The sequence below is a fragment of the Oreochromis aureus genome, linkage group 22 (genome assembly GCF_013358895.1).
Source record: "Oreochromis aureus strain Israel breed Guangdong linkage group 22, ZZ_aureus, whole genome shotgun sequence".
NCBI lineage: Eukaryota > Metazoa > Chordata > Actinopteri > Cichliformes > Cichlidae > Oreochromis > Oreochromis aureus.
In genome coordinates, this window is record NC_052962.1 from 39,459,687 (window position 1) to 39,477,193 (window position 17,507).

Genomic DNA, 17,507 nt, shown 5'->3' on the forward strand with positions numbered 1-17,507 from the left:
CAGGTCAATCCCTTTTACTGTTGAACGGGTCATTTTTCATGTGCTGCAGGCATCACTGCTTCCGGTGAGTAATGAGAAACCGCTACATCTGATCTCAGGGTTTCCCCACCTGCTGAATAACCCCGACTGTTGCTCTTCTCCAGCAGACCAAGCTAAAGATCCTCCTCACTCCCAGTGAAGATCTGAGCCTTCACACTGCCAAACCAACAAAGACATCTTCATTTGGGATCCAAAACTATAACCTGTTCACACTGAAAAACTAACCAAAGCCAGCCCTCGACAGATAACTGAAATCAAGACCCCATCAGAGAAGCAACACACACATCACACTTACAGAAACCAAGGAAGCAAAACAGAATCCTAGATGAGAAAATACAACATCAGCAGCACCTCTCACCTCGTCCCGCGGAGCCTTTGAAGTACCCACGTGAAATGTTCAGGGCTGAAAAACACGTTTAATCTCTGCTCACAACTGTAAACAGATCAGGTTGCTGTTGCAACACAAAATCTGCTTTTGTTCAGCACGATTTATTTCCATAACCAACTCTGAGCGCCGGCATCATGGGACATCTACTGGTTTCAACCCCAAACCTGCACCAGTTTAAGGTCTGTGACGTCGAGGAGCAGAAACAAGCCTGGATGTTTGATCTGTTTCTGATCATTCGTTCAAAACCAGAAAATCACAAACAACCACACCTTAGGTAAAACAAATAACGAGGCTCCCATTAAAGCGCCAGCCCGGCTCCTTCAGCAGCGTTGTTGTATTACAGCTTCCCACCAGCAGGGGCAGCAGAGAGCGCCGAGCTGCAGATGAGCAGCAGGTGGGAAAGACGAGACAACTGAGCACCTGTTCAAGAAATCAGGAGTTTCACTGCCCCTCGTCCTGGTAAGTCCCTGTTTCTTTATGACTGTGTGTGTTTGATTTGTCATCAGTGAAGAGTTCATGTAATCAGACCCAAACTCATGAATCATTATCAGGTTTACAGCCTTCAAACACTCGTTCATATCCTCAGCCTGCCATGCTGTACCAAAGGCTACCTCATCCCATCACAACAAAAATCAACCCTGACGTCACAGACTCACTCACCAGGGAAGATATAATCAATAAACTTCAGGTCCTGACTGTCCAACAACAATAAAACCTTTGGATGTTTCTGACTCTCACAGTGGAGCTCAGGTTGAAGTCCCTGAAATATTTGGAGTTTTGTGGAAATCACAGTTAGCAGGAAGAGGCTGATTTTTTTTATTTCCAGCGTCTCATAAACGGAAAACAGATTTTTTTTTCAAACAATCCAAATCAGCTGAATGCTTTCACAGAGATTAAAACCTGAATATGGAAAAACACACACTGATATTTCACCAGGTAACAAATCCAAATTATATTTTTCGGAAGAAGAAAACAGATTTAAAATCTGTGGTTGTGATCTCGCTCATTTTCTCACTAATAATATTTTTTAAATACTGTTTGGAAGCAGAAACAAACAGTTTCTATAGCCTTAAAGGAGTTTTCTTTAATGAGTAAATAAAAATAATTTTCTGTGAATTTAAAGGAAACGTCCATTTTTAATACTGGAACAGTGTGGTGATGATTTAAAGACTGTAAACCTGCGTGAGCTGTGCTGATGGGTTTCTTTGGCTCGTGGTTATTATTCTGTGATATTTCTTTAAAACGTCCAATGAGTTTCCTCTCATCTGAGGGTGACCGGTTGGATCTCCTTCCAGACTTTGGCAAAGCGCACACATGCCCAAATATCTTCTTATGAATAATTGTTTGAACTGATGAATTTTGCAGAAATTTGTAGATTTTTAGAAATGGGTCCAAGACACCTCCCAAACTTAAATCCAAGTTCCTTTGACTTTTTCATTGTCCTGAGTATCCGTCTGTGCTGTCAAACAGAATGCTGCAAAGAGGATCCAGGCTGCAGCCGATCATGGTCACTACCCAGGAGTTAACAAGCCTGTCAGCACCACTTATTAAACGATTTCATTTATCTGAGCCTGTATGCAAACGTTTAACCTGCAGATTGTTCTTGTTTTTTACAGTCATTAAAGTTCTGCTTTTTAACCACATCAGCAGCTTCCATACTTCCTGTCACAGGCTAGCGTCCTTTTTATAGCCTGGTTGACGGTTTTCTTGAATATTTAGCGGTAATGTAATAGCACAGCGCTTCACTGAAGGTTGTTGAATTTGCTCTTCTTCTTTTTTTTAGGTATTTAACCGTCATCGGAGGCTGACCTGCGGCTCTCCCCCAGACGTGCCCGGCTGGTCTTGCCGCTGGCGTCGCTTTATCCCTGATAGTGTGAGGTAACGTCCTTACATCACGGTGTTTTCCTTCCCACTGTCGCCAAGTGCTGGCTCACAGGGGTCGTTTGAGTGTCGGGTTTTCTCTGTAGTCTTGTGCAGTCTTTACCTTACAGGTGGCTGCTGTTGTGATTTGGTGCTGTGTAAAGGAAACTGAACAGTATTTTTGTGGAATGTGGCCCAGGCCTAACGACCGTAAAGGTTATTTTACTTTAAAACCTTTTTTTGTCAGGTAAAGGTTTTAGTCAGAAATTATTCCTGACTGCTGCTAAAGTTTGTTTTTCTTTCATTTATTGCCATATCGCGTGTTTTTCCTTTTGTGTGCTGCATTTCTGGCACCTGCATCCACCTGGAGGATGTGTAATCAGAAACCGAGCCTCTGCGTTTGTCAGTCAAGGCCAGCGTTCACCGCTCACTGCAGAGAAAAATCAAGACAATCACACATTTTTTTAAAAACCGATGTGTGCAGGCTGTTTGTCGGGCCGCTTTGTTTTTGCTGCCTCTCGCTGTACGTTTTAAACTCCACCACCAGCTCACCTGATTCAGCTCTAATGCAGTATTGATTAGGCGTTGTCTGAGCATGCCAGCGCGGATCAAAGCTGCGATAAAGACTCGGGGGTTACGCTGCTGCATATCGATCGCTGAACCTGTTGTTAGTGAAGATGTTTCTGTGATTCATCATCAGTGCGAGCCCGTTTCAGGTCGAATCCTTCGGCAGGGATTGTGTGTGAGCCGCGGGTATTTTGATCATCTGTCGCCTGCCTGTGAAGTGAAAGCGTGTGAGTGAGAATATACGTCTGTTTGAAGCCGCAATCAAACGCTTCATAAAGAATATCAGAAAGTAAAGATTCAACACATTTGGCTTCTCATTTAGTCTCTTTAATATCGCGCCTGTATTCAGGAGCTCGTGATAACCCGCGTTTAATGAATTTCCTTTAATGTGTGTTTTCAATTAGTCGAGCGCCCTCGTTAATGTACCCGCCGCTGTAATAACGCTCCGTCCCCCGTCAGGGATCAAACTCGCGTGCAGGAGCTGCTGATGGTGCAGCCGACCGTTTATCTTGCCGAGCGCTGAGGAGCGGCCCTTCATCATCCTCCTCTTCCGCTGTAAGACGGTGATAAAGTGCTTCTTGCACAGGCGGGGCCCTGATTCCGGCTTCCCGATGTGTCCCAGGTACGTCTTATTCTCGCCCTCGTGTTCATCGTTTCTGCAGCCGCGGGGGAAGTAAACATCCGAACCGCAGTTTTATCTTCGCCCGGGGTTTCTGCTTCCTGCTGAAGTCCTCCGCTGCTTGCATCAGCTTCTTCTTCTTCATGCAAATGCAACACGAAATCTTACACAGAGCTCTCACTCAGTAGTAATGAGGAGAAAATCAGCCTGCGCTCAGTGAAATTAAACACGCATGTCTTTGGTGATGACTTCCTCTCATTTTTAGAGAGCGCCCGAATCCCATGAATGAAAGACTGGATTATTTTGATGTAGCGCCTCCGTCTGTTCAAGCATTAAATCTGACAGAACTGAATGCTTAAAAACGATGGATGTAGTTAATTCAGTTGCGAGCGTCCAGTTTTAATCCTCGAGACTAATAAAATACTCAAACCTCAGCCTCCAAAACTGAAGCACAAACACAGACAGAGCACAAACACATTGGAGGTGAAGGCTGGCAGCTACGGCAGCTACAGCAGCCTGTGTCGGCCTCCGCCTGTCAGTCAAACATCGTTCACGTAGATCACTGATCCACAGCGCTAACTCGAAATTTCGAGTTACTTTTCTCAAAATTTTGAGTTAATAATGCAAAATTTCGAGTCATGGATACTTTTTTTTTTTAAATATTGGCTGAAACGGGCTTCCATACAAACATGCCAGGTGACCGCTGTAACGCTCTTATGAAGAGACCAGAGGCTGTGAATGTGTTGTTGGATTTTTAACACTGGAGTCTGTGGGGGCGGACTCATGAAGCCTCTAGTGGACGTTAGAGGACCTGCAGTTTTTAGGTTTTCAGCTCCATGGCTTTAGCCCCATGGGTTCCTGTTGTTTGTAAATGAGCTAAATATTTGGCAGGTACTCTTCCACCTACAGCCCCCTTCAAGCGCGCCATGATTCAGATTTTTACTGTATGAAGGTGAGCTGATAAGTTTTTTTTGGTTTTTCAGCTCCAAATAACTGAGAACCAATGATATCTCTGCATTTTTGCTTCCCTGATGTATTTGTGGTGCTGGTTGGCTGACAGGAATGGCAGGCGTGTCTCTTTGTGTACGTTTGCTTGGTTCTCCATCGGGAATATCTTTGGTTCTTTATCGCCTCGTGTTCATGTCTTTGATCGCCTGCTGGCCACATTTGTTTGGCCTCGTGTGTTTTGGGTCTCTGGTCAACATGTGGTTGCGTGTTTGGATCTCATGTGGTCTTTGTAGTTTGGGCCCCGCAGCAGTGTTGGCATCTTATTTTGGGTTCTCCAAAGAGGAGGTCGGTTACTGAGTGTTATTTTAAGGTCTTTACCTTACAGTATAAGAGGCTGTTATGAGTGGGCACTAATGAAATTAAAGTCTTTGATCATTACAGATGTTATGTATTTATATAGTATGTTTTGTTCTCCACAAATATTATCACCTTATTTTTGGTTCTCCTGATTCTGAGGAGGCCAGGTGGGAACCTTTTCACTCATTAATGTGGGATCCCTCCACAGGGTGTCTTTGACCTGTAGTGGAAGCAGGAGCTTCGTTTGGCTCACTCGGCTTTAATGTTTTCTGAACTTTTCTGCGTTTAAACTGAAAACATATTAAATGTTTTAATGAGTGGAACATGGATGGAAGAATTAGCCAAAAGGAAAAAAATGAGCAGAAACTGAAACAGATTTCAGGCGTGTTCGTCTCTGCTGCTTAATTCTGCTGCTGTTTGCTGACTTGTTCCAGTCTGAGACGTAAACCTGCCAGTTTGTTCAATTTCCCTCCAAATAAATAACATCTGAAACAATCTGAGGAGATTAGAAATAATCACTGATGAAACCGTGTTAATGTATTCTCATCAGAGCGAGGGAGGAAAAAAAAAGTCGCCCGCATCAAATTGACGACAAATTTTCTGACACACGGGGAGGTGAGTCTCAGCCTGACCCCGAACCTGCTCTGTCACAGTCGCTTAAAACGGCGTCGCTCGGCTTTTAAAGCAGGTTTCCAGGAATAGACAGACACGCCTTTGTCAGTCCTGTTCACGGGACAAATGTAAACTGATCTGAAAGTACAGCAAACCCAACGACAAACATCATCTGACCTCCTCCTGTAGCTCCCACAGCTCCTCCAGGTGAGCCGCAGAGGAGGAGGAGGAGGAGACATCCTGAGCGCTCGGAGGACACGCTATAATTCCCTCTGACAACATCTTTAATGGCTGCTGCTGATTCCTGCGCTGTTAGATGGGGGAGGAGGAGGAGGAGTTGGGGGTTGATGTAACCAGGCTGAAATCACAGTTTTAACATCCCAATCTGTCAGAGTATCTGAAAACGAGACATCTGACAGGCTGCGGCGCTGCAGAAGGTGTCAGAAACAGCAAAAAAAGCAAACACACAGAAGTGCAGACGCTCACACACACACACATATTTACTCTGCCGCCTGCTGAACTCGCTGATTTTTAGAGGTTTTACAGGATTATCTGTCCCATACTGCAGCTGTGACTTCTCTATATTTGGGGATTTGGTTAAATGTCTCCCGCTCTGATCAAATACTCTTTGAAAACGTTCCTCTATGGTTTGTTTTATGTTTCATTAAAGCACCTGAAGTCAGGCTGTCTCTGTTGGTGATCAATGGCAGAACTTATGTCCTGTAAATCATCATAAGGCTGCGTGCGCGCGCGTGTGTGTGTGTGTGTGTGTGTGTGTCATATGCTTTCCTTTTTATTTTTGGGATTCAGATTAAAGCTTCTTTATGCTGTGATCACACACCAAAAAATAGAAACACCTGCACAGACGAACAGCAGCCTCGGAGTAATTTAGTAGTTTTACACTTTTTTTTTTTTTTTTTTTACATCTAATTAATTTGATGATCCTTTCCCCGGAGACCTCGTTGATCGTTTCGTCTCAGAAATGTGAAAAAGTCCTCCAGAAAGCAAACACGAGGCCCGCGTCATCTTCACTTCTTTGTTCAACATCTGAATCCAGAAACTATTGTTTAATTTATTTGAATTTATTGATTACTAATTTTGTAGGAAACAAGTCGGTTTATTATCACAGGAGCTGGAAAATGTTTTTTACTTCAAAATGACTAAAATTATTATCTAATTATCAAAATCGGTGCACAGTATTGTTAATTTAATTGACAATTTCCCGCAGCATCCTAACTTCACTGCCTGAAGTGTCTCTGAATTATTTTTGAAAAAAATCAAGTTTATTGAATAGTGTCTGATGCAAAAACTGCAAACACACCTGACTTTTTTGCCAAATGTGACATGAAGACTGGCGGCAGGGCGTGACCTGTGAAATCTGACCCATTGGTGACGGTGGCGACTAGGGCTGGGCCATATTATTCTATTCACGGTAATACCGGTACAATGTTAGGCAATGATTAGAAAATGAAATATGGCGATAGAATATGGGTAAGACGCGCATGCGCAGTGCCTTTGTTTTCATACGCACATGGACGAAAAAGCATGGCGGCGACGCAGAATGAGAAGGGCGAAAGCGGATCGTTGAATGAAACAGATGAAACAGAACTGGTTTGTAAAAATGGTGCAGTGGTGTGGAACTGGTTTGGCTTTTGTCCGTCAGATACACAACAAAGCACATTTTTTTGTAGACCGATTTTATGTGCTACACGGCGCTCAAAAATGTTTCAGTACGACTTTGCTAAGCTACGAAGCCGCACCGCTTGATGGATTGTTGGAGCATTCCGGCTACCGTAGTCAGGAGCTTCGCAGAGTAACGCATACTGTTTCAACATATTATCATATTGTGTGTGTATAAGGACCCCAAAATGGCTCCTGCAGAGACATGCGTATGAAGCACATTTTAGACTCAAGGCTGTCAGTCACGCAGTAGAACATGGGAATAGAGCAGCTGTGAGAGAATTCAGCATTATTGAATCAATGGTACAGAAGTGAAGGAAGGAAGAAGAATGAGTTGAGGAAAGTTTGACTTATCTGACTGTTTTGTTTTCTTATAATCCCGTGCACCTTGTGGTCCGAAAAATACATATTTGACTTTTTTATTTGGCACACTGCAGTTTCATGTTGCAAAGCTCCTCTTTTTAACTTTAGTGGATATTATACATGGTTATGCTCAGGATATGTCAGCCCATTTCCACTAGAAAAGCCTTTTGGTTAAACTGTTAGCGAGGAATTTGCATTTGCACTGTTACATTTTTATATAGCTTTAATGCTCATAAAAAAACAGCTGCTTGTTTAATCCTAGAACACTATCGCTATAAATAGTAACACAATCACTAATGCCGGGTGATTTTTACCCGATATAATATGGCCAACAGAAAGTACTTGTCATCAAAATATGACAACACATGACAAATTAGAGTGGTCGTCTTTTACTTTCAACTGTGCCATGTCTAACAAAATGGAAAAAAAGTGTCATGTGGGAACCCTAAATTAATGCTCCAAAATTACAGAAAAATGAGGACAAAGAACAAAAAAATAAAATAAAATAAATAATGACACTGGAAAGCTGGTCTTTGGTCCACCCATTCCTGGGACGTTTGAGACTTCCCTGGTGAAGGCACAGGCTCCTCGACACGCTAACAGCTGCAGGAGAGAGAAATCATGTAAATGTATTTGCTCGGGTGAAAATCACCCAGCGATAGTGTTCTGGGGTTAAGTAAAAATACATTGATGGGATTTTTTTGCACTAATAAAATTGTAGAGTTGTAAAGTATTTTGTCTCGCATCAATTATGTCGTCAGTTATATCGTTATCACAAATTTTCAAATATATATCGTGATAAATATTTTTGGCCACATTGCGCTGCCCTAGTGGCGACTTTTTCATCCTAAAGATAAACGACTTTTTATTGTTAATGCAGAAGATCAGAGTTTTTAGGAAACGTAAGAATGAAATATTTTGGACCTTGGCTGGTTTCCGTGTGCTGCTATTGGACAATTAAATTTAAAACAGACGATGAGGCAATTCAGACGTTAATGGCTTTCGTTGCCTTGGTAACCTGCTGTCTTATAGGAGTCGACGGAATCCTTTGATGTCATCAGTCGTAGTTTGGACCGCCACCTTTGCGTCATCAGCGGTTATTTCCTGTCATCAGTTGAAGTCACTGAAGGACACAGGAAGGGGACATTGATGGTCAACGGAAGGGCGAAGTTTTAAGGCGGTGCGATTATTTTCAAGGTCCAGTCAGGTAAGTTTATGTCGGTTGCAGTAACAGAGGTGAATCCGTGTTTATGTGAGTTAAAATATTTCAGCTTTGGTGGGAAAAACTCTTCACCAAACACCAGAAATGGAGGAGGAGCTTATGAACGCCGTCTGAGGGGCAGATTTTAGGCGGAGACAGGAAGTAGAGTCGAGAGCCTGGAGAAGACTCTCAGGGCTTCGTGCTAAGCTCGTTTCATGTGAACATGGCGACCGTGATGCCACCTGCTGGTGTGAAGTCCTGCTTTTGACGCTTTGAGACGAGTTCTTCTGATGACCAGGAAACATAAACCCGACTTAACGTTTTATTGACGCGTATCGAGTCCTGAGCTCGTGAGCTCAGCAGGAATCTGTTTCCAGAGCTGACTGAGACGCTTTTTATAACTTCTACCTGTCAGGAAGCCTTTGTACTCACAGCTGTCGCCATCTGGTGGTCTTCAGGCAGAATGCAGGTTTAGGGCATTTCCACATTAGCCTCATTGTTCCGACCCGGAAGCTACGCCCATGTTTGGGTGGTGTACGACCGAGCTGCTGGTTGGTATTCAACTCTGGGTCTCCATGTTGCCCCTGCCATCCTGAGGTGGAGGCTGCAGGACCAGCGGTTTCTCCACGAGATGGAGAAAGCGGTTTCTCCATCTCGTGGTCAGAGCACACGCTAGTTTCACGCCTGACATCTGATGGGATGACCCTCAGTCCTCCATCACCTCCACCTGTATCCATGAATCCTTTTCATTCATATTTTTGACCTAACATAAATAAGCATCGTCTTCCATTAATACTGAAGACAGTGAATGAGACGCTCATGCAGCGCTGCACTGATGGAGGCGTTTGTGCAGAAAAGGGATAAAAACCCACTTTTTCTTTGATGTCTTATTTTCCACAGAGTCAATCCCACTAAACAAGATGATGAAGATGTTCCACAGAACATTTTGTTTTCACTTTGTCGCCCTGCAACTAATCCTCTTATAGTAAGAAAGGCTGCGTTTACCTTTTACCTGAGCGAGTCTCAGAGTTTAACAGCAGCGCCGTCGAACAAGATCGGCTTATGCATTAAAGATGTCTGCGCTCAAATTTCAGCTTATTTCTGATTTGTAGATGTAACAGAGAAAGTTATCAGAAAGAATGTTTGATTTCTATGTTGTAATGATCATTAGAGGTTTATTGTTTCACTGGTTCAGTATTTTTTACTGTTTTATTGTTGATTTTAACAATTATCTCAGAAATTGAAACACTGATTTGCACGATGGGACTCAGCCAGAGTACAGGTTTATCTGTGAATTTAGAGCCAGAGCCAAATACTGCAGGGGATCTATTAACGGTTTATTAGCATTTAAATGTAACTTTTAACTTTACTCATTTTTAAATAATTCAGACCTGATGTGGGTGTGAGTAACCCAAGTAAGACCGTGTGAGCTGGTGTTTCAAGGCAGAAACAGCTGGGACCGTTTTTGGTCGTCTGAGTTGAGTCAGTCTGATAAATCTGATGGACCTCAGATCCTGAACCATGCTGGAAACATTTGCCTCCAGAGTAAAAGTGGCACCTTTAGAAACATGTTGTTGGTCTGTTGGCGAGTGTTTGCAGACAAGGCAGCAGAGCGCTTTCAGCTATAGCAGTAATAACGAGGTTTTTGGAGCTGTGTCCTCTTTGCAGGGGGTGAAATCTGTCACAAACGTTTTTCCACAGTGACCGGAGGTTACCAGGGCTCACCTGGTGGTCTGGAGACAGGTCTGATTGAGGCTTAGTCCAACCCAACAAGGGCAAAGACACCCAACACAGCACCTGCTTAGTAAATCCATCCATCTATCAACCACTCAGTGAGAAAGGAGAGGAGATTTCCTCGTGTGAGTTAAAGAACAGGAAGAGCAGGAGGATGGAGAGTGTAGCACTGAACAACATTAATCTGCTAAATGACTACACGCTGCTAGTTCAGCCTTAAACATGACAGACAGACGCTTGAACAACTTCCACCAGTATCTGATGATGGTGACGTTGGTTACCTTTGAGCATTAACAGCATTGTTGCTGAAATGAACCGGAGTATTATTGTGTTACAGGACTGCTGCTGTCCTCACTGGTGTCAGATGATTGATTAAATAAATGTGATGAAGGCCGGCTGAAGGGCCCCCCTGTAAATTTTTGTGTGGACTGTAGTGGATGGTTTTGTGTCATCAAATGTGTCCCACCTGATTTGCCAGGAAAAAAGGAAAAAAAGGGAGGACTCGCGTGTCCTCTGTTCTTGGCCAGGATGAAACTCCTTGCTGGGCCGTGACGCTGTGGAAACTGAAATAAAACATTTTCTACTTCTGAAACAAATTTTTGGCTGCCGTTCATAAATACGAGCATTTAAAAAATTCATAATGGGGCAATGAGAGAGAACACCTTGACAAATTTTGGATTTGGTGCGTGGTGTCATACCTGGGGAATATCTCGCTGAAGCATATTCAAGCTTTAATAAGTGAGGGAGCATTCACCTGATTTGTTTTAAAGAATATTCTGCCTCATATACGAGAAGCTGTAAATAAAACATCAGCCCTCCTCCTGCAAAACTGTGGTTTCTGCAGACCTCCAAGGCTACGTCCACACGTACACGGGTATTTTGACTGAGATTTTCCATTTTCTTTCTTTTTTTTTTCAAATCCCGTCCACACGTAAATGCAAAAACGAAGGAAAACGCTGCTAGGAACATGCCAAAGCAACAGGTGGCGATATATTCCTAACCGTGTAGAAATGTTGGCCAATCAGAAGTCAGGAAGCCTGAGTGGGAAACAGTAAACTGAGTCCTATGTGTGGAGGGACAGTAACTGTGTGTATATGTAAGCATTTAAACACTGCAGTGTAAAATTAACAGTAACAGTATTTTGTCTAAGTCCGCCATTGTAGAAATTCATTTCACCGAAACAATAACGTGGCGCACAGTGTGACGTCAAAAAGGCGCACACCTTTGACGCTGCGTTTTCTCCATTTTCCTCGTCCACACGTAAACGCAAAAACTGAGTTTTCGAAAATCTCCACCCTGGCAGAAGTTTTTAAAAATCTCCGTTTTCAGTGACCGAAAACGCCGTTTACGTGTGGACGAAAGGTGCAAACGCATAGAAAAATCTGCGTTTTCAAAAATACCCGGGTACGTGTGGACGTAGCCCAAGTCTGCTGTCAGACGTCCACATGTTTCAGTCTACATTCACAGAGACGTGGTACCAGATATTTACCCTCAAACTGTCAAGGAGTTTTCTAGATGATGGAATTTTGAAAGGATGATAGAAAAACAGCCCTTGAAACATCATTTTTTGAGCAGTGAATTCAAAAGAACATTTTTTAATCAGAGTACAGCGTCATGTCAGTTAAACTTCTGGGATATTGATCTGGTCAGTTAAGTATCAGAGGGGGTAGTTAATCAGTTTCAGTTGCACAGTCTCAGGAGCGTGGAGGAGATCCCAGGGCCCTGGAAGACCTTTAGCCCATCAGCAGGAGTGCTATCTGCTCCTTTGTGTAGGGAGGAGCAGGCTGAGCACTGCCAGAGCTACAAAACGACCTCCAGCAGGTCACTGCTGTGAACGTCTGTGACCAAACAGTCAGAGACGGACTTCATGAGGGTGTCCTGAGGGCCCCACGTCCTCCAGTGGGCACTGTGGAGCCTGAGTGGCATTTACTATAGAAGCAGGTTCCCCCTGAGCACATGTGACAGATCTGAAATGGTCTGGAGAAACCGCCATGCTGCCTGTAGGATCGTTACATGGTTTGATTGTGGTTGGTGACGGTCCGGGGAGGCGTATCCATGTAGAGACAGACGAGGCTACACCACTCTCACTGCCATCAGGTATCAGGATGAAATCCTTGGACCTGCTGACCCTACGCTGGCGCAGGGGTCCTGGATCATCCTGTGGTGAGTGTGCAGGCAGTTCCTGGACAGAGATGGACGCTGGGCCAACAGTCCAGGTGTAATTCTTTTCTGTCATCCTTGCAGATAAAATCTGAGACGGTAAAACTGACTCAGACCTGTGGCTCATGACGTGATCCACTCCACAGACAAACCACACAGAGTCCTTTCAGTGGGCCAGATGGGGGTGTTCGACAGGCCGGTTTTAAACCCCGGGCCGTATGTTTGACACCCCTGATGTAGTCACTGGAATGAATCTTCATATACGGCATTAAAACTGACGCATTGTCACTTTAAGCTGCAAACCGGCGCACGTTTGTCTTGGTGTGTCGAACCGCGCCCGTCTGCTGCCCCGCCGTGGCTAACACTAAATTCTGAGAACATTATATAACATCGCTGCAGCGCTCACATCTGCACACGGATCTGCCTCCTAATGCAGGCAGAGAGCCACTCTTCAAGCTCTCAGACATTACACAGGGGAGTTTGCATCTCGCTCCGGCGACCCGGCGGCGTGCAGGGAATGTAAAGGAAAACACGTTAGTCTAGTTAGAAGTGACAGACTCAAACAGCTGCGGCAGCTTTGATGCGGAGGAGTCAGGCGGTTTCTGTACGGCGCTTTGCGGTGTTAATATAGGTTAATACGACACGGGAACATAAAGGTATACAGCCGAGAATAAACGTGACAGCTCGAGAGGAGGAACGCTGACGCTCGTGTCCAAACGTGGCCCGACAAGAGGAGCGCCGCTGACAGGGGCACCAACGCACATGTATACACACCGGGCTACACGTATACACACACACATCAATATATACAAACACACACACACACACACACACACACACACACACAGAATTCGAGCTGGTGTAATTCTCTGTTCCTGTGACAACACTTTCATTTCAGCACTGACCCAAATAGACCCACATGGCTCTGTGTGTGTGTGTGTGTGTGTGTGTGTGTGTGTGTGTGTGTGTGTGTGTGTGTGTGTGTGTGTGTGTGTGTGAGAGAGATAAGGGTTTACTCTAGTTGTGAGGTCTGGCAGCTTCAGGGAAGGTTTTATTTTTGAGATCTGAGGTCAGAAACGAGATTCTGAGAGTTGGACTCGCAGATGTAAATACAGGATTGAAAAGAGAGAGAGAGTGTGTGTGTGTGTGTGTGTGTGTGTGTGTGTGTGTGTGTGTGTGTGTGTGTGTGTGCGTGCGTACACGTGCATAAGTTAAAGGAGCACTGCACCCCAATTTCCCAGCCGTGCAGTTTCCTGTGAACACTGAACAATCCTCCTGTCACGATTGTTTCAAAAGTTTTGACCCTGCGGATTTCGGTTCATTGCTGATTTGAATTAGATCTGTATTCAGGTGAGAGAGGTCACTCACTCACACACACACACACACACTCATACTGTAAACACACACACACAGCAGATGGTTAGTGCGACTGTGCTGAGCCGGCTCCCTGAATATAGCACAGAGGTTTGAATGCAGTCTTTGTGCACTGAAGACCTCAATAGCCTCGATGCAATTGTGTAACGGACCTCCTTTCACAGAGATGGAGGCAGAGCGAGAGGAGGGAAGGGGAGGGATGTAGCGCAGGGGTGAAAAGTGTAGAATGAAGAGAGGAGACGCAGAGACTTGACGAGGAAAAGGAAAGCAGGAAAAACGGGATAAAACCAAAGCGAGAAGACGGAGAGGGTGAGAGTTATAGAGTGTTGGGCCAGAAGTATCAGGATGTGTGACTGTGACCTCAGAGTGTCCGCTGACCACTTCAGATAAGGTGTATCTCCTCAAAATGCTTCACATCACAACGCAGAGACCCTGTAACCATCCAGCTCTGCTTTCATGGTGATGATGGTGATGAGGGATCACTCCACACACACACCCACACCCACGCACGCCCAAACACATCTGTGCGGTTATTGTGGAGATGCTACATGAACCTCGTGAGGCGACTGAATTTATTACGAGTCCCATAATCATTTAAGGCACTGAGGTAAAGTCACCTCGATGGGGGAGCGTCCACCAGTCCCTTTGACCATCATCCATCCCCGACCTCACCGTCAGTCGACACAACGAGACGTTTCATCCACAGCGCTCCGTGAACGAGCCTGCGCTTCTGCAGCATTGAGCACAAACGGTGCATGGGATCATGGAAGTCCTCGTCGCAGCTGATGTCAGTAGACGTCACCTCGGTGGCCGCGGAGCTCCGAGGCCAGGCCAGTGTCCACCTTTTTGTTCCGTCAGTGAAATTGTGCGAGACTTGTTGAACATCAGATTAAAGCCACCACACTCCATGCACGTAGGGAGATCCCAGACAAGCCTGAAAGAATCGGCTTCTGACTGATTCTTTCAGGCTCTGCCCACGGCGTGGTGCATTCGTGGGGATGGGAATATAGATCGCCAGTAAACTGTCAGCTCCCCGCTTCGATCCACCCGTCGGTGTCCCTCGTCCCTTTTTCACCACTTGTGTGACAGACTTGACAGTACTTGAACTCCTCCACTTGAAGCAGCATCTGCTCCCCCCTCCAGCCGAGAGCAGGCAGTCTTCTCGGTTCACGTCTCTGACTGAAAGTGGCTGACTGACTGTCAGAGCAGCCAAAACCACAGCAGCGGCGCACTTAACAAAAAAAAGGATTACAAGAAAAACTGAAATAAATCTGAGAGGTCTTTACCCCCGAGACTCAGACACAATAGTATGGAGGAGCTAGCTTTCACTGGAACTGATGGGCTTAGTCTGAACCTTGGAAAATAGCCCAAGGCCAAGATTCAGTAGGATAAAAAAGTGTGTCCTCATACTTTTGGGCATTCTTTTATTCAGAGAAATAAAGAATCAGCCGTGTAGAACCGACTGAAAGGTGGCTCAGAGTGTTTTAGCTGTAAAATTAACAGGAATTCGTCGCACCTCCAGCGGTGTTGTGTAGCATTTTAGCATCCAAATAATTAACACGTTGACTCTGAATCACAGCTGTCACAATCAGCATTTTCCCCAGACATCGCAGCTGCAGGAAACACTTCGAGCAAAGTTTGTGGAAGTAAAGCAGCTCGTGAGGTTTCCGTTAAAACGTTCCTCCTCCGTGCGGATCTACCGTCATTTTTAAAAGTCTGTTACGATTGAGTTACGATGACCCTGTGAAGGCCAAACGCAGAATAAAAAGTCTTTTCCTGACACATAAATCCCGGTTATGCCCAGACTCGATGTTTCCTGCCTCGTCAGAGCTCCAGGCTGTGGGTTTATCGGGCACGTTAGCTGCACATTAGCCTGTTACACATCAGAAATTTGTGCATTAAAAACACTCACTAACCCGAAACTGTCATAGGAAGCCTTTTATTTTATTAGCTCAATCTTGTTTTTTTTCTTTCAGATTTTTTGGATCTGAATAAACAGATCTGACCAATCAGACGACTGCATTTGGAAACAAGTGTGCTTGTAGCTCAAAAAAAGCAGCAGTACTGAAAACACACATACAAAAATACAGAAAGTGTAAAGTAATCGTGTTTTCCCTCAGACGCAGCGCTCTAGCTGCCGCTCCGGGTCACTCGGCTCTGAAAGGATCTCTCTGCCTCCTCAGATGTGGTCCCAGCTCTGCCCACTGACATCCTCAAATATGCCCAGAAACAGCCGACACAGCTTCAGCTCCTGGAACACACCATGAAATCCTGCCTGCTGCTGAGATTTGGATGAACCAGAATCTCCGTTTCTTCCTTTTCTTGTGTAGAAACATCAGGACCAGCTCGTCATTGCAGGAAAGATTCACCACGTGCTCGGTGTGGAATGCCCTGAAGTTGGCATAAAGTTATGAAATGCTTTGAGCAAGAATAGAAACATGCTGAAATAAAACTACATTAAAGTATTTTTACTCAGCAGCTGATGAAAACAGAACCAGATGTGTTCCCTGAGGGCGGCTGCCTCAGAGTGCGGTATGCCGAAAAGGTTATCTTCAGCCCACACCACGGGCTTTTCCTGTACCTGAAGTATTTTGCTGTTCCATATTTTTATCCTGGGACTGTTTAGCCGTTCACATTTTAAAATAATCCTCCTTTCTCCCACTCTGGGTCTTAGTGCACACAAATGTTTATCCTCCGTATCAAACCAGCAGCTTTAGCGCCACCCAGTTCCAAGACAACTCTCTTCTGATTGGCTGCCCCTCAAACAGAACACAGCAGGTGGGTGGAGCTTATTTGTTAATAGCAGCCATATAGGTCCATTCCTTCTAAAGTCATCATAAAGATTCAGGAGTGTTGAAACGTGGCCTTTAACCTTTTTTACAAGCGTTCTTTAAATGACCGTGACTCATTTGAGACAAAATTCAAACGGCTTCAAAAATAGTCGATGACGAGCTTCACGGAGGTGGAGTTAGCACGTTACTGTCAGTCCTCAGGCCCGCTTGACGCTTTGGTGATAACGTGAGGGGTGCACCTGACTCGGAGCTGGATTGGACATCGGTGGCAGCTGGTCACTGTGTTCAGGTCAGTTGTGTGTGGACTGTAAAAAGCTGGATTAGTGCACTTTTTATTTTAACTGCTTCCCCGAGACTCTTTGTTCACACACTGCATTGTAAATGGTAAATGGCCTGCATTTGTATAGCGCTTTACTTAGTCCCTAAGGACCCCAAAGCGCTTTACACTACATTCATTCATTCACACACTGGTGATGGCAAGCTACATTGTAGCCACAGCCACCCTGGGGCGCACTGACAGAGGCGAGGCTGCCGGACACTGGCGCCACCGGGCCCTCTGACCACCACCAGTAGGCAAACATGGGGTTAGTATCTTGCCCAAGGATGTTTGGCATGCAGCGTGGAGAAGCCTGGGATCAAACCACCGACCTTCTGGTTAGTGGCTGACCTGCTCTGCCACCTGAGCTACAGCTTTGTGAGGCTCCTCATTTCCCCCGGCCTCTCGGCAGAGACGGAGAGCGCAGAGACACAGGCCATAATAGCCACACTAATAGGAAACCCACCAGGTTGAAATAAAGCAGAATTATCCTTTAA

The 17,507-nt window shown here is 45.0% G+C and overlaps 1 long non-coding RNA gene across 2 annotated transcripts; it reads left to right on the forward strand.

The window, feature by feature from the left end:
* The first annotated feature begins 820 nt into the window (after positions 1 to 820).
* On the forward strand, positions 821 to 16,388 carry LOC120435452. 2 transcript variants are annotated; one of them, XR_005609739.1, is made up of 4 exons: positions 821 to 886; positions 2,211 to 2,305; positions 8,466 to 8,640; positions 16,023 to 16,388. It is a non-coding gene; the product is annotated as an uncharacterized LOC120435452 (long non-coding RNA). The 2 variants fall into 2 exon arrangements; XR_005609738.1 differs by having other exon boundaries at positions 16,086 to 16,388.
* Positions 16,389 to 17,507: the final 1,119 nt, after the last annotated feature.